The 25,160-nt window shown below is 35.2% G+C and overlaps 1 protein-coding gene across 1 annotated transcript in view; it reads left to right on the top strand.

Moving 5' to 3' along the window:
* LOC134658170 (uncharacterized) overlaps nt 1-25,160 on the top strand; it is a 126,816-nt gene that overhangs the window by 59,290 nt on the left and 42,366 nt on the right. Inside the window, exon 3 of the mRNA XM_063513782.1 lies at nt 19,411-19,441. The gene's annotated coding sequence lies outside the window, so the exon portion shown is untranslated. The remainder of the gene's footprint in view (nt 1-19,410; nt 19,442-25,160) is intronic.

Genomic DNA, 25,160 nt, shown 5'->3' with positions numbered 1-25,160 from the left:
AATTTTGATTACGGGGGAGTATGTTGTATAATACTGGCTAATCAATATTTTGAATTTATACTTCTTCTACACATTATGTATTCCATTGATGTATGTTGTCACTTCAATAAACAAAGTCAACAAACAACACCTAGCTATTGAGATCCAAAAAGTGTAGGTACGGAACCCACTCTCGAGTGTAATGCCGAAGGTACAAAGCCTCTGGTACATTATCTTAACATTTTTTTGTAATATTTACGAGATTCTCATTGCAGTAACCAGTCCCCATTCATGTTTCAACTTAATTATGGTTATAAATATGAGGAGCTATTTGCACTTGTCGTGGGAAAAGCCGCGAATATAAAACTAAAGCAACCGTGCAAAAATTACAAAATAGTTAACAGTAAAAAAGTGCTTCCCGCCGTTATTAAAATGCTGGCCACCAAAATTGGTTTTCTAGATATAAGTATTAATTAGTAATAAAAACTATGAAATTAAAACAACTTGTTCGAAGTTTCGTAGATTGATGAGCTTCCACTAACCCGGGGTTATGCGGTCCAACCGTTAACCCAGTGTCAAATTGTACTGGTAACCATGGTAACTCGAAGTTTAACCGGTTAACCCCGGGTTAGTGAATTGGTGCAAGTGGTGCTTAATGTCCCACATCTAGAATATGTTTCAAATGTTGCGTTCCACATGTCACTGTCAAGTGTCAAGTTTAACCCCGCGGCCGCCGACTCGGAATCCTTGACCCGCTTCCTTATAGCGCGAGAGGACTGTTTAACGCATTGTTCTAGGACCGTTAGCAACGGTGCCAAGTGGAAACGCTGAAAATGTGAAAACGCAAGGAAGTGGGACAGCCGTTTTGTGACACAAAATAATACACTGACGCAAAATGGTTTTTAGTCTTTATTTTTCAGTACCTATAATATATTTTTATACTTAAGTGAAACGATACATTATGTTTATTTTAATTTTAGTTATAAGTATTACGGTACTCCACACTTTGTCCCGAGGGGTGCAAAATTCGCGACTTTACAGGTAGGTATCTATGATGGATGCAGGGTTGGGCAGTATTTCAATTACATGTATTTGAAATACAAATTAGTATTTTGTATTTGTATTTCAAATACTACCTCAAAAGTATTTTGTATTTGGTATTTCAAATACTGCACTCACATGTATTTAGTATTTGTATTTCAAATACTTCAAGCTTCAAAATACATTTCTATAAATACATTTTATTAAATTCTATAATCCTAAAATGTCTAATCTCTCGCACAAGCTGTGAGGCGACCGCGAACCTCCGATCCAGCCGAGATACAATTTTCATTGGCTGGATACTGGATCTATATTAGGTCAACTTCTGCGTGGAACTTTTCGTTTAAATCTAGGGGATAGGGTCATTGCAGTAGTTTCCGTCCATGCACTAGTTTTCGACGACTTGACGGATTATCAAATATATATTTCATTTTTAATTTACTACTTTTTGCGAAATCTTCATCTTCCTCGCGTTGTCCCGGCATTTTGCCACGGCTCATGGGAGCCTGGGGTCCGCTTGGAAACTAATCCCAGTAATTGGCGTTGGCACTAGTTTTTACGATAGCGACTGCCATCTGACCTTCCGACCCAGAGGGTAAACTAGGGCCGTAATTGGAATTAGTCCGGTTTCCTCACGATGTTTTCCGTCACCGAAAAGCGACTGGTAAATATCAAATGATATTTCGTACATAGTTCCGAAAAACTCATTGGTTCGAGCCGGGGTTCGAACTCGCGACCTCCGGATTGCAAGTCGCACGCTCTTACCGCTAGGCCACCAGCGCTTCCTTTTTGCGAAATATCATTGTTATATGTAGACAGATATATTGCTTAGACGCCTTAGACATAAGGATTGAAATCAGTCCAAATTTGTGCAGGAATGTAGGTATATATTCAAATTTCGTCAAGTGGACGTAAACTAGAGCTGGACGAAAACTAGCGCAATGACCCTATAAGTTTATATCAAAAGGATATTCGTTAACGTTAAAACTAAATGCTAGACAAAAAAATAAATAAAGGTATATTTTGTAATTGAAATACATTATTTTAAACACTGTAATTTGTATTTTGTATTTCAAATACCCGTCACCAAAGTAGTTTGTATTTTGTATTTCAAATACCCGTCACCAAAGTAGTTTGTATTTTGTATTTCAAATACCCGTCACCAAAGTAGTTTGTATTTTGTATTTCAAATACTTTTAAAAATGTATTTTGTAATTTGTATTTCAAATACGTGGAAGCCAGTATTTTGCCCAACCCTGGATGGATGTTGGAGAGGTGACTATCATTCCACAAAAAAAGTTTGTGTTGAGTGCGATCAAGCACACAGGTGTTAATTTCAAAACCACGCAGCTAGGTGCCGCTGCGGTCACAGCGGCTTCGATATCCGTTGTACTAATACCAAATATATAATTCTTTTTTTTTTACATTTGAATCATTTGTGCTTGACAGCCGCAGTTGGTAGCTTAGTCGCAGTGGAAAACTTTATACCAATAATATATGTTACGAGCTTTTTAGATGATAGATCGAACTACCCTATAACGTTAGTAGGAATAATAGGTAGGTACTTAATACTTTTTAAATTACGATAGTGAGCCTAATTGAAAAGTTGAAGTATTGGTAAATTAACATACACATTATTATTAGGTATTGTATAACTAAGGTATACTATAACTATAACTACACGCGACACAAGCCAACTGGCGAGTCATAATCATAATAACATTACAAGAGTAAATAACAATAGAATGGGGAACCTACCCAGAACATGAATACTTAGTGTTATTCAAAAGCGTTATAAAGATCCTATTCACGAACCTTGAATAGGACCAAAGTCGCATTATAAAGGCTGCTCTTTCAACCATTATGCGACATAAAGCGGTCACTAACATATCGTATGACGAAGGACATAAAAATTTCCCTTTCATTCTTCGCGATTCCGTGGATTCCACTTTGAATAGATCATGACTCAAATCTCACGTAGCAGCGAACCGCAAATTAACTTTCAAACAAAACTCATCGTTAAATCGCTTGCAAAAGGATCATCAAATATTTTTGTAAGCGCAATGTAAAACTAGCATAATCTTGCATACCAATACAACATGCAACATGTTATCAAACCGAAATCACCTTTATACCGCAGTTTTAAGGATTACGTATATTTTATTTGACGGCAAAATGTTACTGTCTCGTTATCGGGGTCAACGCCGGACAATGTCGCGTAAAATTATTGTTGTGCGGTTACTTTGACCTTTATTCGAACGTGTCAGAGTTTAGTTTGTATTGTTGCGTTAGTATTCATCGAAGATTATTTAAAGATTCGTAATATTCCAGGAAATTTGTTGCATTTTAGCAATATTTTCTTTACATTTACGACCGTGACTAATAGTTATATTGATTAAAAGAGTCATCAATGTACAATTATAGATTGTACGTATTAATGATAATTAGATAATTACAATCAACTACATTGGCAACTGGTAGCTCATTAACCTAATTATCCGCCTTCAACTTTAGCGTTAACATACAAAAACCGACCTCAACATACATACTCGTAGGCCTCGTAGCTGTAGAATAGTCACGGCGATGTGGGGGCTGAGTAGAAGATAATGACCGCCAGTGCAATTACCGTGCATTTGACTAATCTATTTGAAGTAATCTATTAAAAAGGACTTTAACTGCATTAAGGGTCTGTTTACACTACTGGCTCTGTGGTAATGTATTATCTAGGGAATCGAAAAATATTTCGTTTCAAGGAGTTTTGGTTTTATGATAGGGGTCAGATTAGGGAGGTTTAAAAAAAATCTTGTTTGTTGTTAAGAGTTTTCGTTTCCTTAAAAAAATATTTAGAATCAATACGGTAAATTTGAAGAAAAAAATAGTATAGAGATAAATACTTCTGTAATTATCTCTAAGATACCATTTTTTTCGTATAGGTACTGTACTTCACATTTTACTTATACACATAGATTAAGAAAGGTTTTATCTAAGTGGGAGAAAGGATTATTTTTTCCTAATTAGTAATTTCCTGATCTTCGTTTTAAGTTCGCATTCCTGTTTCATGGCGAAAATGTTTAATGTCCATACATCATATTAGTTAATCATAATGGTGCCCGGAAAAAACATAAAATTGCACATACTCGACTCAACTATTGTTGCCTGTGCTTACTGTATTAAAAGCATGATTAAGTCTATATATACATAATACAATTAACATGCATTGTTTTATTTTCAGGTAACTACATATATGCTTTCCAAAGTATAAAGACATTTCAAGAAATAATCTGAAGCAAACAAAGCAGTACCTACAGGTAACGTTGTATTTATAAAATAGTCCAATTGCATAATTTAGCAATTCATTTGGTCCAATGATCTTAATTTTCAAATAAATTACATAATTTTTAAATTAAAACATCACAGGTTATAAGTCAAGATCAAAAAATCCTCAAAAATACCTAACATAATGAATGTACGCATCTCCAATATAATATATGTTTGAAGTCGATACCAAGCCAAATAGTTACAATACCGATAATAATACCCCCAACCGTGCAACCCCCAAACAACTAATGGGCAGCTTTCTTCCTATCTTATCGAGCCGCACTAAGGTTGGCATTTGGTTCGACAATGTGTTGACGGTTTGAAGAATCATTAGTTTCTTGTGCGTATAAAAGGAATAATATTTTAATTCATCCGTTTTGAAGTCGGTTAACTTTTTTATGAGTATTACTGTTTAAACCCCAGTCGGTGTTCGAAATGTGACCAGACCTTTTTCCATGCGCTCAGAAGAACTATGGATAAAAGACACATGACTAATACTCCTCGTAAAGGCTTCACTTCGCTACACTAAAAATTCCACATTCCATTCCGTTCCCCGTACGGAGTATAAAAGACTCCATTTCTATTGGATGTTTTTTTGGAAGTTCATCTCACACTTACAGTCAATACGATTAGTGAGTGATACAAGTAATAAGTAATTCAACATATAAATTAAAAATTCTTTATTCAGGGAAAAGAGTTGATTGGTACACAATTAGATACGTAAATAATATGAACTATATTTTTAATAATGTTACAATTTAGTACTTAGGTAATCGATTTATTTCGTACGTACTATTTATTTATATAAGGTACTCGTATAGTATAGTCGTTGAATCGATCAGAACATACCAAAATGCAGAAAAATCTAGCGACATTTAGCTAAAGCGAGTTTTACTTAATGATTAAAAACAAGAATGGTATTCTTATTACAATATCAAAGCGTCAGAGCAACTATCCAATTTTGATAAAAAGTTGTCATTTAAATTACATTTGTGGCCATTTATTATGACATTTGGCTACTTTTTTATCCTACTTCTAAGATGGAAAGATTACGTATAATAGCTGGGTCGGAGATGTTGATTTTTTTACTTATTTAGGTGGCGATTACAGCAACGTTACTGCTGTAGTGGTGCTGGTGCCGTTTGCCGCCGTATTGCCACGATTATGAAGTTCAATCCGTCACTCAATTTCGCGAGTATATTGATAAGTACAGCGGCGGCATCAGGGCCGCCACACCACTGCACTGAATGCAGCTGCAGTTGTCATCCGTATGTAACCTTTGAAAAGGGGCTGTCATTAAAACTGGTCAACCTTACTTCTTGGTTGCAAAAGATATTCTAATGCATTTCGATTTGGTCCTAAACCAAAACGCAAGCGATTAGCGTCATAATAAAACTGTCAAGAGCGGACACGGACAGGTCGAACCAACATTGAATTGTACATATTTGGAGATCATGGTATAAGCCTGCTTTCTACTTGTATACTGTCTTGCCCGTAGGCTCAGGGTTTAGCTATGCAAATCACCCTATAAGTTTGTCTAGACATATAAAGCTAACTTAGGTATTTAATATGGCTAGGAATAACTCACGTACAATGTAGCACGGGCATACATATAGTTATTACTTAGGCGATACGGATTACGATTAGCTACGGAGATAGAAGCAAATTTATGTTTCGGTGCATACAATCTCAGAGAAATGTATGTAAATATTATATGTTGTGTTGTGAGATTGATTCTTTTGAATCTTAGGTACCTAATTTATTGCCTGCGCAATTATAGTTTTTTCCTTGCAGTACCTAAACGCATATTTATTGATCGATTATTTTCAAATAATTATGTAGTATTGCTTTCCCTAAAATGACAAATTATAATTTTTTGTGCTTCTGTTTTGTACATCTTACTTCTTATGAGCTTAATTTTATATGCGCTGCAATAATAAAAAAAAATACTGATTTGGCACCCAAAAATCGCGCCTCCATGTTTTTACGGTAGAACTTTTTATATTTGTAAGATTTTCACCTCACTATATACTAGATAGTCTAGTAGTAGTCCTTTGTGCGAGTGATGTGAAAAATTGGTCTCATGTAATGGTTTTTTCATAGAGTTTGTTTTAAATATATAGTCTGTTTCATTTTTTATTAGAGCTTTTTAATAATATACTGAGTTTCCTATTTTATTTTTCAAATGTGATATGTTATTGGCCGGTACGGTACCTATCTACTGTAAGTATAGTACATAAGCGACACCGCGATACCGACTAGTAATTAAAACAAAATATTTCGTTTAAAGTTACCCCACATTTCAAGCCATGGTATTGTAGTCACCCTATAAACATATACTAATCTATGCTATAAACTACCATCTTACGTTGATCCAAACTGACAATGTAATTCAAAGATATATCACTTCTGTTCTTCTGGACATCAACGCTGACGTCACTTGATCTGAATCTTCACAGATGACTCGGATAAACCCTCATCTTTTTTTTTTCAATAATGAGACTCGTCCCCGCCCTAAGTAATGCTCGTCCATCGCACGCAGGCGCCGTTACCATAATGTTCATAATTTACATGCAGATTATGGTACACTGGGAGAAATATGCTGCTACATGCACATGAAATCGCGGTGCACGATAGGTATCGTTGACAGTATTTATACGAGTATCTATGTTATTTTGTTTTATCCTTCTATTTCTATAAAATAACTGCATGCTTGATGCATGCAATCATGGTTATTCCATTCGTTTATAGTTAAAAATATGTTTTAATAGGTATGGCAAAAATTTGTCGCTAGAAAAAGGCCGCAAATGTAAATATTGTAGGCGCGAAGGGACTCTCTCATAGAATTTTATACCGTTCTACTGATAAATTGGTTTGTTAGACTGCATTTTCTGTAGTCGCCATAGTAATACCTACACTATAGGTACAGGTTCCTATAAAGTTAATTAATTTTCGAATTACCTCGAAGGCTTGACGTCGAACACAGGAAATATGAAAAATCGTGTATACCTAATGTATCTATCTCACATAAATAAAATCTACTTATGACTTATGACATGACTAAAAACACTCGTCACGAATAGTTCATTATTAAGTAATTTAAAACTGGATTTTACCGGAAAACCAATGGTGTTATTGTCATCATCACGAATATAAATAAACAAGTTTTAATTCTAAGTCATTCAATACGGAAAGTGAGTTTTTATATTTAGAAAGTGTTGGCACTTATCTTACTTTCCCTGTTAAATTTAAAGACATTTTTAAATGTTTTGCTCTTTATGACTTTACTAAAAATGGCTATTAAAGGTTGTAAACGAGTTATATTGTAAATTACAAATCTGTATATAGGACGCCGTTAAATTTTGATTAGTTCTTTGTTTACTCATTTTGTCCAAGGCTTTGTAAATCATGTTGGACAGATATTAGAATTACCAAAATTAAAACGTCATCGTTGGGGGTGTGACTTACAGTATTATGAAACTTAAGTTGGTGCTAAATTATGTAGGTTAAGAGATATTAATATTTAATAATAAATTTAGATAGAATGCTCTGTATTGGCACACCTAAGTAAAAGATACAGTTTAAAGAAAAACAATTGATTGATAAAGATAGAGGCTGCCAACAGCTGAATAGCGATCTCTTCAAGGCAACACATGGGTAGGTAGCAGAAACAAACCATTTAATCAAAAAGTAGGCAGATTATGAAGCCCATCATTACAGTAAATGACTGGTAATTATAAAAATACACATAAAGAAAATACAAATATATACCTACACCGAAACAAACCGAAATACAGCAAAATGTAACATCAATATGTCAGCCACAGAGTAAAAAATATGATTCTAGTATAGTAAATAGAAGAAGGAAAGATGTTGTTATAAATAATATGAATACTAAGACTAGAACCATATTTGCAAGAAGACAATTTTCCAAATTATCAGAACACCTCTATAATGTAATAAATAGGTGTCTCAATATATATGGAAAAAATTACCATCACTGTAAAACAGTAGTTCCAGAATGGCTTCAAAGAAAAAAATATTATGAGACTGAGCGACTACTCTAACTGTAAGAAACAAAGAGTGAGTTCCCAAGAGCACGAACGATTACACAATTTACACACACACACACACATACACACACACACACACACACACACACACACATATACTCCTATCGTAAACATTAATATATATATACATTATTTTTATATAAATACCTATATAAAAATAAAATTGAAAGATATGTAATGTACCTATAAATAAGTAACTACGGTTGTGGAAGAGCGGGACGTCTCAACACAGGCATTGTAAGCCTAAAGAGAGGCCCCAGCAAATTGATATTATAATGTCTGTAAATAGATAATAAAGATATTTTTCATTTTTTTCATTTTTTTTCAAAAACTATACACAAATACTAAGGGAGACTTGTAATTAAATTTGATAGACGAACATAATTTTATAGGCTTACTAAAGTTTCAGTCCGACTGTACAAATCCTTAACAAACTCATACCTACATCTATTCACTAATGGCACGCTAATATGTTACGGGTTGGCCGGTCACTTGCAATTTACCATTTAAATGCATCGCAGATAATGGATGCGAGCAGGACCTACCTAGGTGGACTAGCATTAGTACGTACGTCCAGGAAAGAACTTTACACAGGTTACATTATTACAGTATTTGACAGATTATTACCCTTAATTTTTACGCAAGATAGCAATAAAAGTTTGAGTCTTTCTTCTTCTTCTTTGCCCGTCCCTGCTCCCGTTATCTGGGGTCGGGTCTCCTCACACTTTTGCGCCAGGCCCATCGGTCCCGGATTGTCGGTTTTGGCAATTGGGCTTTCTTAAGGTCTCTCTCGATGGACGGACTGAATTACATATAGGCTCTACTAGGATGTTATGTACTTAATAATAGGCCTTTTCCATCTGTGTCAGATGTTTAAGCAGCATCCCGGTTACGACACTTGTGTTCGTGGCTGTAAAGCCCTATACGAGAAAGGATCCCTCGGCCACACACGCAGCAGGTATATGCTCCCCCAGGTGGGCGGGGGTTGGAGGCCTGCTCGTGGCGCCTCATGCGTTTTTCTTTTAATGAGGAAAACCAGGCATCGTCGTGCTTGGATTGACCATCACGAATAGCACGACGCCACATGGGTCGGTCTTCGGCCAGTTTCTGCCATTGGTTGCATGAGATGTTAAAAGCAACCATGTCACGTTTCGCGCAATCTTTAAAGCGCAGCATTGGCCGCCCGACCGGTCTTTTTGCGCCCGCAACCTCTCCTAGCAAGATTTGGCGTGGCAAACGACTCCATTCCATTCGATACACATGCCCAAGCCACCTCAATCGTCTCTTCTTCAGTGTGGCTGTGATACTAGGGAGCTTAACAGTGCAGTGGGAGCTTGATGTAATTAACAGTCTAATTAAAAATAATAATAATACCGACGTGGTGAACTGCTTGGTTCATTTAAAGCGGCCAAGTGCGAGTCGGACTCGCCCATGAAGGGTTCCGTATTGAGGCGATTTATGACGTATTAAAAAAAACTACTTACTTTCAAACCAATTTTCGGTGGAAGTTTACATGGTAATGTACATCATATATTTTTTTTAGTTTTATCATTCTGTTATTTTAGAAGTTACAGGGGGGGGACACACATTTTACCACTTTGGAAGTGTCTCTCGCGCAAAATATTCAGTTTAGAAAAAAACCGGCCAAGTGCGAGTCGGACTCGCGCACAGAGGGTTCCGCACCATCAACAAAAAATATAGCAAAACAAGCAAAAAAAACAAGCAAAAAAACAGTCACCCATCCAAGTACTGACCCCGCCCGACGTTGCTTAACTTCGGTCAAAAATCACGTTTGTTGTATGGGAGCCCCACTTAAATCTTTATTTTATTCTGTTTTTAGTATTTGTTGTTATAGCGGCAACAGAAATACATCATCTGTGAAAATTTCAACTGTCTAGCTATCACGGTTTGTGAGATACATCCTGGTGACAGACGGACGGACGGACGGACAGCGGAGTCTTAGTAATAGGGTCCCGTTTTTGCCCTTTGGGTACGGAACCCTAAAAATGATATTAGAAACCTCAATATCATTTTTGAAGACCTATCCATAGATACCCCACACGTATGGGTTTGATGAAAAAAAAAAATTCGAGTTTCAGTTCTAAGTATGGGGAACCCCAAAAATTTATTGTTTTTTTTTCTATTTTTATGTGAAAATCTTAATGCGGTTCACAGAATACATCTACTTACCAAGTTTCAACAGTATAGTTCTTATAGTTTCGGAGAAAAGTGACTGTGACATACGGACGAACAGACGGACAGACAGACAGACAGACAGACAGACAGACAGACAGACATGACGAATCTATAAGGGTTCCGTTTTTTGCCATTTGGCTACGGAACCCTAAAAACCGGCCAAACTAGTGCAAGTCGGAGTCGCGCACGGAGGGATCCGCACCATCAACAAAAAATAGAGCAAAAAAATCGTGTTGTATGGGAGCCCCCCTGAAATATTTATTTTATTTTATTTTTAGTATTTGTTGTTATCACCCCTGAAATATTTATTTTATTTTATTTTTAGTATTTGAGTCGGACTCGCGCACAGAGGGTTCCGCACCATCAACAAAAAATATAGCAAAACAAGCAAAAAAAACAAGCAAAAAAACAGTCACCCATCCAAGTACTGACCCCGCCCGACGTTGCTTAACTTCGGTCAAAAATCACGTTTGTTGTATGGGAGCCCCACTTAAATCTTTATTTTATTCTGTTTTTAGTATTTGTTGTTATAGCGGCAACAGAAATACATCATCTGTGAAAATTTCAACTGTCTAGCTATCGCGGTTCATGAGATACAGCCTGGTGACGGACGGACGGACGGACGGACAGCGAAGTCTTAGTAATAGGGTCTCGTTTTTTACCCTTTGGGTACGGAACCCTAAAAATTGATGGAAATATTTAATACCCGTTCCATTCAATTTAAATTTCTTCCTCTGTCAAGACATCGTCATACGAACCTCGCTTATAAACGCGCTCCTCTTAATAGCTATAAAAGTTTAAAAAAAATACTCTATATTCTCATAATTATAAAGATCATTTTCGCTTCTTAATACATCGTCCCTTAAAGTATTGTGTTATCGTATGTATGTATGCTTTCAAAGAAATGCTATCTCCTGTTTAAAATGCACGTCGTACGATATGAACAATAGTGGCTCATTATTATGCGCGGACGCTCAACGCCATCTATCTGCGACGCGAATAAATTATGAAATTAGTTAAATTGCTCATTTTCTTGGGTGTATTTAGCTAACTAACTTCGTATGTTTAAATATTCGATTATAAGGCCAATACTCACAAAACTGACATTTGTTTATTTTTCGCTTACTATAGATTATCAATACCTATGTTTAGTTTTCTTAATTGTTATATTTGACACGCGTAAGTTAATTTTTAAACTCTAAGATCAACTAATATTTTCAAATCATAAAATGCAATTTTTTATACCAAAGAATCGGACTAGCAGTTTTTTTTTACAGATATTTACTTAATTAATAATCTAAATTATTCAAACATTTTGTAAAATCTATTTAATATCAGGAACTACACGTTAAACGTGACAGACCTTCATCATATAGCGATGCCCAACAAAACAAACGGGATTCTAAAAAACATGTTTGGTTTGGATGCATTGTTCTTCAACAATTCATTAATTTGACGTTCACAGCAAGTTATCAAATACCTATTGGGCCATACATTCTAATTACATATGTTTCCCACCGCACAAACACACTATGACACTATTGTTGTAATGCACAATGTAAAATTTTATAAGCATTGTTAGGTTGTTTGTTCGGTTAGAATGTTAATATGAAGGTATGAGCCTCCGTTTACCTACCTAACATTATTTAGATTCCATGGCACTAGCACTAGCATAGAACCTCAGGCAGAAAAATAACGTAACTAAATCCAGTGAAGGCAATGGAAAATGTCTCGAGGAGTCATAGATATGTCTACATAAGTCAAATTAAGCTACAGTCGGCAATAAAAGCTTAAATTATTATAATAATATTATATAATACCTTTAAACGAGCAATTATTGTATATTTATTTATTTATATGTATATATATTTCGAGGATCTCGGAAACGGCTCTAACGATTTCGACGAAATTTACTATATAGGGGTTTTTGGGGGCGAAAAATCGATCTAGCTAGGTCTTATCTCTGGGAAAACGCGCAATTTTGAGTTTGTATATGTTTTCCGAGCAAAGCTCGGTCTCCCAGATATTATTATATTAATTAATACACTAGCAGCTGAAAGCTGATACGTGTATATCACTGCACTTGTTTTTTTTTATGATTAATGTAGACATCCAGAAACCAAATTAAATATACAATTTTTAGACTATAGTCAATCTCATAAATATAATAAAAGTTTGTTAAGTATTAAACATATCTGCACTCTCATGCGAACAAGTTTGGTTTTCATTTTATTTGGTTTTTACTTTGTGTTGATAGATTTATACCAAATATCTATTTTCAAAATCTGCTGACTTAGGACTTAGGAGACAGTAATGCAATATTTAGCTAAAACGCAGTGTTAGATAACCTGTCATTCCCTTTAACAGGTGTCGAGGTAATTACCATATTTTTATTCCAGCGCCAAACAAAGGCTCTAACAAACACGAGCCTCAAACGAAAGCCGTTTGTGGACATAACTCGTTTCACACATTCGTTCAGTAATAACCTCTCTACGGAACGACAAGGTGCTATAGGCTATGCATACGTGTAAAAGTAAACAAATAGTAACATTTCCGAAATAAATGCCTCTAAAGTTGAATGAACTTAGTTAGCGCATTTTAAGAGGAAAGTTTTTAAAGGGTGATGCACGCATAAGTCGGGAGCTTGTAGGATGTGCGACCGCAACAGCAAAGTTACAACAGAATTCATTTTTGGTAATCTGAATGTGACTACTGATTGGTTATCATTTAATCCCAAGTAAGAATATCAGTCAATAGCAATGAATAATTATAGTAGATTTGAATTCTGAACGGTAGGAGATAATCACAGCCCGATTTGATGTATCAAAGATGGATGGTAATGTACCCCGCAAAAAAAAAAAAGTTTAACAGCACATTTATTTAAATCACTAAACATTATTTATACTTTGTTCAAGTAACTACTTATGTAGATATACCTAAGCAATTTTATTATGATATATTTTCGACTTTTCGTAAGATATTTTTTTGATACTACGTGATATTACCTAAGTACCTACTTATGTCAATACTAGAAATCACAAGCAACCTATTGTACCATCGCTTTCACATAAACCACCCCCTTATCCGTATAGGTATCTTTGCCGTCAAAGTGACGCTTACTTTGGATTTTTTTTTATAATAAATAAATATCAGGGGACCTCTTACGCAGATCAACCTAGCCCCAAACTAAGCAAAGCTTGTACTATAGGTGCTAGGCGACGATATACATACTTATATAGATAAATACATACTTATATACATAGAAAACACCCATGACTCAGGAACAAATATCTGTGCTCATCACACAAATAAATTCCCTTACCGGGATTCGAACTCAGGACCATCGGCTTCACAGGCCGTCATAGTATGTCATAGTAGTACGTCATAATATGACATAAAGTGATTTAATTATTGCATAATCAGCATTTCTCCTATTTTACAAAATTGCTAAAGCATGGCGCTCTAACAATCAGGTGACAATGGAAATTGGAAGCACCTGCCCACGCTTTAACTAATGCGTAAGCGTTAAACAGAACTATTCTATTTCCCAATATCCATGGGGACTGTTTCCAACAAAAACCACGTAATTTCACTTACGGCTTTTTGCGTGGGCGTCGAATTACTTGGAATGCGATCGGTAGTGAAGATAATCTTCCGAATGCTTCAAGGTAAAAATTACGCATTTAGCGTAATTGCCTCGTGTTTGACGTTTCATTAAAAAAATTGCTTTATCTTTTCTTGGTCCTTAATAATATATTATTAAAATATGAGTTCATCGTTATGATAGGTACCTATCCGGGGTTTACAATTGCACATGGAGCGCAGTAACATTTTTAAGCTGATACATGTGCATAATAATGAATAAACCAATTATCTTGTATTATTCATAAACAAATTTTAAAGAAAATTTGTAGGCATTGTCAGAAAGAGTTAAACAAAAATATTGCAAACCAATTACAGTTTTTGAGTTTATAGAAACTTTCAGTATGACCTAAGTATTTTGGTTCAAATTCATTACCTACAATATAGTTCTAGTTTCCGGCTTATGTTTAACCGCATATATTAGCATTTCAACTTACAGGTCTAATCCCATGCCGACCATATCAATGTCCCGGAAAACACAAATTACGTAACTCACTTCCAAATCGGACAACATAACAAAACGCCGTCCATCGCCGCTCGTTTAGGGGGCTATAAACAACCGGCCCACGTCTGCGCACCGATGAATTTATTTATACCCAATCATGACTTTGTAAAGGCTAGTTTTGACAGAGTAGTACGAGTTTTCGAACGTTTTGATCGTTCGAATCGAACGTCATTTTTGACAACGTATTTTTTGACAACAAAAGCAACTACTTTAATTCAAAGCAAGCTCAGCGTTAATACGTATGTACTGACTTTTGTTAAGTTGGTTAAAATCCATTGCTTGTCCATTCAGTCTTGCACTACTTTTATCTAACTGCGATCTATACCAAATCATGAATCTACTTTGCTGTTGACCTTCCCGCGACCACCCTTATAACCAACCAACTGTGTAACCAATAGTTAAGCGACAATTGTAGAGTTTGTGAAACAGGGATTTAAAAAGCTGATAATTTTGTATGCAGAATAGATTTGTTATTCCAATGGCTTAAGCAAGCGCTGGCGAGACGATCGCGCCTGTGAACCAATGTAAACTTGCTTATATGTATGTATACACAAGTGGTTACTGTTGTGTGTTGTGTGTAATGACAGTTACTTTGGCTCACCCGAGCGTGACTGTTTGGGCGGCTGTCGGTCTGTCATTGGCTCTGTACTCAGCGTCTATTTTATAATAATACAGCACAACGTTTATGTAAAACGTGACGGGAGACCAAGACCTACGTAATGGGAATACATTGCTAGTTGCTAGGCGACCAACAGCTGATTAGTATGTGCGGCGCGCGCAGGACGTCCGCGCCGGCGACATCACGGAGCTTCCAGCGCCTAGGAGTCACAGCGCTAACTAGATATTGTCGAGAAACATTTATTTCAAGCCAGCAGCTGTTGCCATTCGTTGTTGCAGAGGCGATACCACATTCCAGTATAAGTAAATTTAAGGAATCTGCAAAATGAAATCTGAACCAAAATGTACAGAAACGGAACTATTTAGTTTACGAAATTAAGCTCAAAACTGTGATCAATGTCCCACCATATTGCATAATCGAACATCTTACGCACATACCGCTTAACACAAATCTAAGTCATTTACGGGAAAATCTCCATGTAATAAGTACTTATGGCATTTACATCGTTTAACAAGCATTACAGCTTTCTAGATACACGAGATTAAACGATAATTCCAGTTTTAATATGTTGTTATGTATGGCTAGAAATTAAATCATGCCATTTGTGCAGTTATGACTGTCTCGTAAGAGAAATTATGGACATTATCATTGTGTCCAACAATTTTATTTTTATTGCAAACTTTCGTTTTGCTTTATTGTTCTCTAATTGTAGCTCTAGATATCTCAACCGAAAGTTAGAAAGACGGCTAAGAATTAGGAACACGCCAATACACGTAATATATGCCTATACTTACAACAAAAAATGAACGTGAAAAGGACAATATTCCTTAAATTCTACTTTTAACTTTAAACTTACCTACACATCGCAACTAAATGGCATAGCATTTTTTATTCAATAATAAATTATGAAATTACGGGGCCATGCGTTGGGGATAGTTACGCGAGATTTTTTTTTATTTCAAATGGTCGTAAAGCCTTCTCCTAATGGTGCCAAACTGCCAATATTCGTCACTGCTGCAGTGCCAGTAGATTGTATGATTATTATTATTAATTCTTTATTTCAGATAATAATTTATCTATAGAATTGTTAGTTTGGCTTATGACTACGTTAATTACTTAACTACTACTACATTAACTATTTAATTATTACTATATCAACCCAAAATTTCAAGAAGGTGCAATCCACCCTCTCTGCTATGACCTTAAGTATAATAATTGTGACTGCCCCGCACCCGATACAACAGAGACGCTATTCGTTTACGCCGGATGGCATAGAAGATTAGTGATTATCTACTACTTATAGAAAATTTATTAAATTGTGTTTTAATCGTAGGCCTTTAGTATATACTTCTAGGACCTATTTACTTCGTGAAAGATTGATTTGTTCGTGTCGCTTTCCTTCCCTCTCGCGCTTGACACGAACGGTCATTATTTTAATGTATCGTGTAAGGTAATGATAATGTTTCACTTACATCATTAAAGTACCGAGTGTTGTGCCGTGGCGTATGGTCCGTATAATAGGTAGGTCTTGCTGTGTTTTAGATAATTGAATGTTTCTGTGAACACGTTTAGGTGATTGCTATGTTAATAACACATGCGATGTTAAATTGTAGTTAAATCTGTGAGATCGATAAAATATTGATGTTGCTCATGAAATCGACCTGTCTTCTTCATTTATTTAGTTTTTAGTTTAGTCTGCATAGTTGCCGCATGGCGCTAGCTGTCAGGCGCAATGTACGGCCAAGACGGGTTCGACCCAACATTGTACATAGTAATTTATTGTAATGTATTTTTATCTTTTTGCTGTCTTTGTCTTTTGTATGTTATATATTAATTTTGTTTTGTATTCATGTTACCTGTCGTGATTGTTTCACCGGATGGTCTCATCGGAAGCGCTGGAAGTCGCCAGCAACATGCTGAGATGAGACCATTTCGTGGCACTTTATCCTTTTATTCTCTGTTATATCTCTTGTCATCTCTTGTTATATCTCTGTTATATCTGTTACATCTGTTTCTATTTTGTGTTTGTGCTCACGAATAAAATTATTTCTATTCTATTCTATTTCTATTCTAAATTAGTCTACATATAGGTAATTTTACTTATGAGTTAACGTATCCCAGTCTTTAGATTTGGTAAGTAGTGCGCGTAAAAATACTTCTAGGCCCGTCCAGGTCAGTCAGATCAGGTTTGTTACCATGGTTAGTCCTGTCATCCAGTTCCTTTGACTATGCAGAGTCAATCTTCTAAAGTAAGAACGCTGCGCACAAAGAATTTCATACATTGAACCGCCTGTTACTATCTCTATCGCCCATGACGCCAGCGGTCAATAATACTTAGCGTCCTTACTGTAATAAACACGACACATTGACCTTTTTTAGTTTACCTAGGAATTAATTTTAATGGTATATTTACACATTTTCATCGCGTGAACTTACTTGAAGATCCTAACTAGTTTAAATCCGTAAATCGTGTTTATCAAATATATGGCAACGTCAAAATTCAGATTGTAAAAACCTTACTACTCTGATTATTCCATCAAATTCAACTTATAGTCTGATGGATTTCAATGAATAAATTACTTGTAACTGCGTTATCTTAAATCTAAGCGAAGCCAAGCTTGAAAATGCTTTTACGAGACTTACGTTCAATATCCTTCTTGATGAATAAAAAAACACTTACGTTTCGAGTTTGATTGACGTTTCCTAAAGCTGCTTACAGTAATTATGCAATGAGTTGAACGCTGTTGAAGAGAACCTAAAGCCACTTTAATAGGGCTGTTTATTGAATGCAGATTTAATATCACGGTATAAGGATTAAAAGAGGATGCGGTGAGATCAATGTTCCTTCTTTGGTGAACTGATACTCGTATTGCATCCACGATTGAATCCAATACTATACTTACAATAATACAATCCAATACTAGAGTAGTAGTAGAGTTAGATGTTCGTTTTAATTTAAGACAAAGGGTAAAAGAAAAGGCTATTTTTTTCGCGTTAAAAAATAACAAGATAAACATTTGAAAAACATTTATCGAAGTAGGATTCTATGAGATGTTTGAAATATGTCGTAGCTAACTTTCAACAGAAAATTAAAAAACCTGTATTTTAATTTTCTGTTGAAAGTGTAGATACTGAAGTGTGGTATTGAATTGTAGCCTTTTTGACCTTTTTATTTCATTCCTAATAATAATTATGCTTGTAAATTGTCATAAAAGTAGTTGTTTAAAGTAAAAAAAGTTCCTTTGTAAATGAAATTATTTTTGCTACCTAATGCAAAAATTTGCACTAACTGCATGTTTCTCAAATATTATCAACTCACGATGCTAACGACTATGCCCATAAACAAAGCACTTTGTGCCTTGCCTCGTGTAAGATAAAGATTAGTTTAAAGTAACTTAGTTTTACTTAGGGTGACCAACAGAGCGAATCGTCACTTTTATGACTTGTTTGAAATAAAACATATGATTGAAGTAATGGGGTCAATAAACTAGACTCGGCTTGATGGTTGTAACTCGATTGCGATATTTATATCGTTACATTAAATATATATGTATATCACCTTAAGGGGGAAATGAATCATTTTTTTTTTAATAGTTTAGTTTACCTATAGAACTATTTAAATTTTGAAGGATGTTTTAATGTTTGTCCATATTATATACTACAAGCGACCAGCCCCGGCTTCGCACGGGTAGTTCAACGAATTTACACAAAACCTTTACAAATTAAACACCAAAACCTTCCTTAGAAATCACTCTATTAATAGGTGAAAACCGCATGAAAATCCGTACAGTAGTTTTTGAGTTTATCGCGAACATACAGATAGACGCGGCAGTGCACTTTGTTTTATAATATGTATTGATGAGTATATTACTGTTGTAGTTATATAAGACTGCGAAGCATCGCAGGCACCGATAACGTAAAGATGAGAGAAAAATACCTACCTACCTACAGTTGTAATTTTTAACATAGTTATACACAATAATTAACGGCGACTCTATATTTGCATATGTCACTGATTTAAAACTTTTCATTTACAGAAACAAGCTGTTTGCGCTGTCTGCTGAAAAAGTAAGTATTTTAATTTAAATAAACTCATAATTGTACCTATCTGCCTCCGTACACAAACGCTGACCAATTTACCCTGTTCAAAACTGATGGTAGCTGTCGTTACACTTACGCTAAAACACATGCGAAATTATCCTTAGTTATGATTTTTACTCGTCGTATTGCAAAATTATAGTAAGTAATATTTTTGCAACCCTTCAATTATGTAGTTACTCAAAATGCTTTATTCGTAAAAATAAATAAATGAGTCCTCTAGGCGATTCTTAACGAGATATAGCTTAATGGATTCTTAATTAGTTGTTGCAGGATAAATAATAGCTGTTCAGGAGATATAATTGTTATGGTCGTTATAAATGTAGTGTTCTAATGTGAAATGCATGCACAATCATTTTATTCTACCTATTTATTTTCTTTTCATACTACTAAATCTAATTGAATTTTTGTTTTACTAAAATGATATTACTATTGTCATAATTGTTGACTTTTATTAACGTGGGGTCCGCTTGGCAACTAATCCCAGTAATTGGCGTGGGCACTAGTTTTTACGAGAGCGACTGCCATCTGACCTTCCAACCCAGAGGGTAAACTAAGTCCGATTTCCTCACGATGTTTTCCTTCACCGAAAAGAGACTGGTAAATATCAAATGATATTTCGTACATAAGTTCCGAAAAACTCATTGGTACGAGCCGGGGTTCGAACCCGCGACCTCCGGATTGCAAGTCGCACGCTCTTACCGCTAGGCCACCAGCGCTTATAAGTAAAGTCATGTTTGCATATAAAGTTTAATATCTGGGTGACCGAGCTTCGCTCGGAAAACATATAAAAACTCGAAAATGCGCGTTTTCCCAGAGATAAGACCTAGCTAGATCGATTTTTCGCCCCCGAAAACCCCCGTATAGCAAATTTCATCGAAATCGTTAAAGCCGTTTCCGAGATCCCCGAAATATATATATATATATATATAAATAAATAAATAAATAAATAAATAAATAAATAAATAAATAAATAAATAAATAAATAAATAAATAAATAAATAAATAAATAAATAAACAAGAATTGCTCGTTTAAAGGTATTAGATAATAATGATTAAGATCCTTGATGTCAGAATGATATCGAACCTCCTTATAGTAATAGAGAGTAGAGGATTTTCATTGATCAATACCTATATATAGATATATATATTTCAACAAATCAATCGCTTTTAATATCATGGGTCAATAGCTAATAGTTTACATTGTTACTTTCTTACTTCAATTTTTATTCTCATTTGTCGCAAGTCTATGAAAAGTGTATAATTTTATAGTCCTTAATCAGTTTAATCACTAGAATTACTTAAGGTTTTTTATCGTTTTCAAGCCATAAAGACAGGTTCAGAGGAACCGTATCGGACAAATCAGTAGTTCTACAACTTTGTTATGTGTAAAGCGACCTTATAAAAGATTATGGTTATCGACCAAAAAAAGTTTAATTGTAACGCAGTAGATAAGACGTACCTACAAAAATAGCCATCGCTAACGCGAACGCTCGTCATGCTATCGAATGAAATTAACACTAGGAGTTCTGGACAATACATACGTAGACCAGAGCCCGTACCGTGATTCACTGACAGTGTCAAAACTGACATATACGCTATCGAGAACGTAATTTACTTTCTATACATCTCGTTCGCACTAAATGCGAGTACGAGCGAAAGTATAGAAAGTAATTACGTTCTCGATGGCGTTTATGTCAGTGCCAACCTGATGGTAGCCGTACAGGCATACCGTATTACTAATAGGTTTACCATAAAGCCTATATAATGTCTGGGTATTCGGGTCACCGATGAAGGTCACACGGCTGTACGCAGATAGGAATCTGCGTAGGCGCAATCAAGTCGTTAGTGACACATACTCTAGTGATGTGCTATTTTAACAACTTGTTGATAACTCCCTATATAGGTATGTCACCACATTAATGAAACGTGTTATTTATGTTCTATAATTATAAAATATGTGTTGTCTCATTCTTCACTAGCGAGAAAGAAACTCAGGTTTTACACGACGCAGTTGTACTTACACCTATATACTATATAATGAAAGATTACTATAAATCGGGAATATAGGATGAGAAATATTATGAAAGCAACTTATATATGTGATGATCTGATGATTTCAACCAAAGGGTACTACTTTGTCGGTTATCGATAAGGTTGATTTCAAATTGAAGCTAAATGGAAATAGCGCCTTATTGCCAACCGACAATAAGTAACCTTTTGGTTGAAAATGGCAGGTATATAGTTAGCATTTTATTCAGACCTAAAATAGATTTTGATTACCTGCTACGAATGTCTCTTAGATTTCAAATGTCATCCATTTCATTACGTTTGTTAGACTGAATCTGTACGTACTTACTTTTTTCGAGTAAAAATCATTTTAGAAATTGGTTTCAATATGTACCTGTATGTACTTACACAAAGAAGGTGCGCCGGAATATTAATAATAGTTAGGTACATAAAATACGTTTTAATAACACTTTAACGTTCTTTTATTTGTACATATTATATGTCAAAGTATCATAATTAAATTAGGTTTTAAAAATAATATCGATGTTTTATGTGCATGTACTTACAATTACATATATCGACTTAAGAACATCACTATGCATCACAAATGCGTAAATCGTTGTTTTATATAAGGGCAATGTTGACCAGTAATCGCTATGCTAATGTACATATGTTAATTTATTACTGTATATGTTTATGTTGTCATGTTTTTATGTTATCTTGTGTATTTTATACAACAATAATAAAAGTGACATTTTATGGTTTGTTCGGTGGAAGATTTGTGTTGCCTCGGCTGGTAATATTTGCTGGAGCTAAAGATTTTTATTTCTTACTAGGTATTTGTAGAGCTGGCTGGTTTATTACTTATAGGGGTAGTCGTTAAAAAATATTTAACACAAAGGAGTGTTTTAAGTTAAAAAAAAAACTTAACAGTGGCAAAGCAAATAACATCGGTTGTGAAATATTTGTTTAATTAACGAGGAAAGAAAATATCAGACTTTTTAGCTGTGGGTAAAATAAATGCTGAATTTATATCATTCAATGACTCGACGTTCTCTAATTTGCGTACCCACCTAGTTGGTCACGTCATATTTAATTTTTACCGTAAATTAATTATTAAGTAAATGTAATTACAAATGTTCATTTTAAGTCGTTTTGTCTGTTTTTTTCTTTTATTTATAAACATATTTTACTATAGAATAGGGATATTTACTCTTATAGACGGGTCTAACGCGAAATTTATTCAATTACCTTTATTTACCGACGTTTAAGTGTAGTGTGTGGTTTGAAAATGTGATGTCTACCCCAAACTTTTTCATACACTTTCGTCGGGTAGTTGCACAAATCTCTGTTTTGACATTTTGTTGGGACATCGTTAGCCGCGACCACGACCAGTGAAACCTGTGTCGAAACGTCGGTAAATAAAGGTAATTGAATAAATTTCGCGTTAGACCCGTCTATAAATGTGAGTTAATATGTGTTCAAAACGCGAAAGTTTTAAATATTATAATCAGAGATCGGACGAATTTGCGACATTGCTCGCAATAATGTGGACATGACTCCAAAATTGATTAAATAATTAATCATTTAATTAATTTCTTACCTGAGATTTAATTTTGTTCCCTAGTCAATAAATAGCACTTATATATATTTTTGATATAAAAAAATAAGTACCTACAGAAAATTTGGAAAACATACTAATTATTTTTTTAAATAAATTTACATTATAAGAACTCTTTGTGTTATTTATTGATTAGGAATCAAAATTACACCTCAGGTAAGAAATTAATTAAATTATTAATTATTTAATTCATTTTGGAGTCATGTCCACATTATTGCGAGCAATGTCGCAAATTTGTCCGATCTCTGATTATAATAGGCATGTATTAGAACAAATTAAATTATTTTTCAGAAAATATTTTAATTTGTTTTTATATCAAGTAGACACACTACTATATAAATTATAAACTGTAAATAAATGTAATATACTAAGAAAAGCAGAGGACGCTGGTTCGATTCCAGCCTGGGGCACTGGAGGCCTTGGTCACTTTTTCTTAGTATATGACATTTATTTAAAGTTTATAATAGGCATGTTGATACATGTTGAATTTTATAAATAAATATAATACATAGGTACATAGATAGAAAATGAGCAATTTATCACAACAATTTGGAAACTTCAATCTGGAATCAAGGGTGAACAGGCACCTTCTGGGCAGACTCGCTCCATCGTAGGCCACGTCTTCGCCCCGGCTAGTCTGTGGCCATGAGTAAGCCCATTTTTAATAAAAAAAAAAAAAACTTAAAAAATAAACATTCTAAAACATAATATAAGTTATAGGTATTTGGATAACATGTACACAAATCACAAATTCCATTATTAACCAATAATCTGCCTTCCATATACGGCGCGGACTGTGATTCACCCGTGTTTAGTTTCCAAATGGAGGTTTCATCAAATCTCCGGTTTCATCACCTTGGCACTGAAATTGAAATAAATATTCGATTATTAATGAATATAGTTATACATATAACATTGTAGCGAGATTGATCTGAACTAATAAAATACCTACTGATTTTATTTGTCACTTAGCAATTAAGTATTAAATAGGTACATAAGTACTTATTGCGATACAAAACTATCCCTTAGATATGTTCCGCCCTTATATTTTATCGGAGTAACCACGGGACCCCAAATAACGTAGTAAAAAGACAGAGATTGTAGTCGCTTCCACCTGAGTAGGAGCGTGTCGCATTACGCGTCCGCGACATATTGTAGATGTGGCGATAAAAAACCGAGAGCGACCATGCGGAAAGCACCAGCCCTCATAGGGACATAGGGGGCCTACATTTATATAGGTAGGTATACCTCGCGCATCGAATGATGGTATCATAAGGGGCCCACTCATTAACAGTTCGCCGAACGATATCGGCCTGTCAGTTAGAACAAAAAGTTGACAGTTCCGAAGTATTCCGAACAACTGACAGGCCGATATCGACCGGCGGACTGTTAATCAGTGGGCCCCTATAGGGACAGTTCATTTAGATGTCATGTAAAATGATGTTTGGATATTTTTTGAAATAAGCACACATATTTATTTAGAAATGTAACATTTAAGTTATAAAAACATGGTAAAAACATATTTCTTCAATTCTTTTTGAAATGAAGCCCAGACGAAAGAAAAATTGTAGGGACCTTCATGGGACCATTATTCGACGCGAGAGGTATTATAGATGTCTCAATGTTTTATCATCATCTTCCTCGCATTTTCCCGGCATTCTGCCACGGCTCATGGGAGCCTGGGGTCCGCTTGGCAACTAATCCCAGGAATTGGCGTGGGCACTAGTTTTCACGAAAGTGACTGCCATCTGACCTTCCAACCCAGAGGGTAAACTAGGCCCTTATAGGGATTAGTTCGGTTTCCTCACGATGTTTTCCTTCACCGAAAAGGGAATGGTAAATATCAAATGATATTTCGTACATAAGTTCCGAAAACTCATTGGTACGAGACGGGGTTTGAACCCGCGACCTCCGGATTGCAAGTCGCACGTTCTTACCGCTAGGCCACCGCTTTTGTCTCAATGTTTTATATTCACTATCATATTTTCTTATCACAATACAATTCATATCACGATACCTACTCACTCAAATGTTCTTACCAGGGTCACACCCAGGAGC

Source organism: Cydia amplana, chromosome 2, assembly GCF_948474715.1.
Source record: "Cydia amplana chromosome 2, ilCydAmpl1.1, whole genome shotgun sequence".
Classification (NCBI taxonomy): Eukaryota; Metazoa; Arthropoda; class Insecta; order Lepidoptera; family Tortricidae; genus Cydia; species Cydia amplana.
The sequence above is the reverse complement of the archived record's forward strand: the minus strand, read 5'-3'. Positions and strand labels throughout refer to the sequence as shown.